Raw genomic sequence first — 1,740 nt, forward strand, 5'->3', positions numbered from 1 at the left:
AAGCTTCGTAATGATATATCTTTATTTGTTCAGATGGAGCTTGAAACTTTGTTTGAGACTTGCGAACGGTTCAAGGACCTTTTGCGGAAGTGCCTACAACATGGGTTCCTCGAGTGAATGATCATTAATACATTATATAATGGGTTGAGCTCAAGCAACAAACAACTTCTATATGTCACCGTAGGAGGTGCAATGGGGAACAAGACTCCCGAAGAAGCCTGGCAATTGATTGAAGAAATGGATTTGAATAGCTACCAATGGAATGCAAGAGAAAGGAAGAAAATGGCAGGACTCCATGAAATTGATGCGCTTACTGCCCTGGTAGGCCAAGTAGAGGCATTAAGCCAGAAATTGGATACATTGACTTCACCATGGGTAGCCACAATCACAAGTTGTGCTGGTTATGGGGATTCGCATATGCCATCTGATTGTCCTATTTTGATCTCTACTTCAGCCACAATTGAACAGGTAGACTTTATGGACAATTCGGGAAGAGGACAAGGTAACCCTTATAGTAACACCTACAACCAATGATGGAGAAGTCATCCCAACTTTTCTTTGAACAATAAAGGGCAATAATAGGCCACGACACCACTGGGTTTCCAACAACAACAAAAAGCCCCGAACATGGAGAATAAAGTTTTAGTATTGGATACCCGGATGACCGATCTAGAGAAAGCTTTGACTAGATTTATTCAATCGTCAAATACAAGATTTCAGTCGGTCGATGCTACACTTCTCAACCACAAGACTTGATTACACATTCTAGAAAATCAAGTGGGAGAATTGTGAAGTCCCTATCGGAGAGGCCTCAAGGGAGATTCCCCAGCAACACCGAAACCAATCCGAGAGAACATGTGAAGGTGATCACTTTGAGAAGTGGTCATGAGATTGAGGGTAGGTTTCCAAGTGACAAGACCAATGTTGAAGCACCAAAGGTCATGGAGGTTGAGGAGAGAACTAACAAGGAGAAGGAGGTGGCACCCCCACCTTACAAGCCAAGAATCCCTTACTCTTCAAGATTGAAGAACGACCAAAATGATGAACAATACAAAAAGTTCTTCGGTCTATTTAAGCAATTGCACATCAACATTCCTTTTGTGGTGGCATTATCCCAAATGCCTTGGTATGTAAAGTTTTTGAAGGATCTTTTGACCAACAAGAGGAAGCTGGAGGAGAGTGCATCAGTGATCTTAGATGCCTCTTATTCGGTGGTTTTATAAAAGAATATGCTGAACAAGAAGAAAGACCCCGGAAGTTTTGTTATTCCGTGAGACATTGGTAATATAGGTGAAGAGTTGGCATTAGCAGGTTCAGGGGCTAGTATCAACATCATGCCATACTCGTTCTTTTAGAAGCTAGGCTTAGGAGAGCCTAGGCCAACTCAGATGACACTTCAATCGGTGGATTGAACGGTTAGACATCCAAGGGGCATTATCGAAGACATACTTGTGAAGGTTGACAAGTACATATTTCTTGTGGACTTTGTAGTGTTGGACGTCGACGGGGATGTAGATGTTCCTTTGATACTTGGGAGCCCATTCTTGCGCACTTCCAAGGCACTTATCCACATGGAAGATGGGGAGTTCACACTGAGGGTTGGCGATGACAAGTTGACATACCACCTCGCCGAAGCCATGCGACATTCTCTTGACTTTGAGGATACTCTTTACTTTCATGACACTACAGATGAACTAATAGATGAATATGTGCAGGAAATGATTAATCGGGACCCATATG

The 1,740-nt window shown here is 42.8% G+C and overlaps 1 non-coding gene across 1 annotated transcript; it reads right to left on the bottom strand.

Moving 5' to 3' along the window:
* On the bottom strand, positions 1-107 carry LOC120255238. The gene has a single exon (XR_005534934.1). It is a non-coding gene; the product is annotated as a small nucleolar RNA R71 (small nucleolar RNA).
* Positions 108-1,740: the final 1,633 nt, after the last annotated feature.

This window comes from Dioscorea cayenensis, unplaced genomic scaffold (assembly GCF_009730915.1).
Source record: "Dioscorea cayenensis subsp. rotundata cultivar TDr96_F1 unplaced genomic scaffold, TDr96_F1_v2_PseudoChromosome.rev07_lg8_w22 25.fasta BLBR01000906.1, whole genome shotgun sequence".
NCBI lineage: Eukaryota > Viridiplantae > Streptophyta > Magnoliopsida > Dioscoreales > Dioscoreaceae > Dioscorea > Dioscorea cayenensis.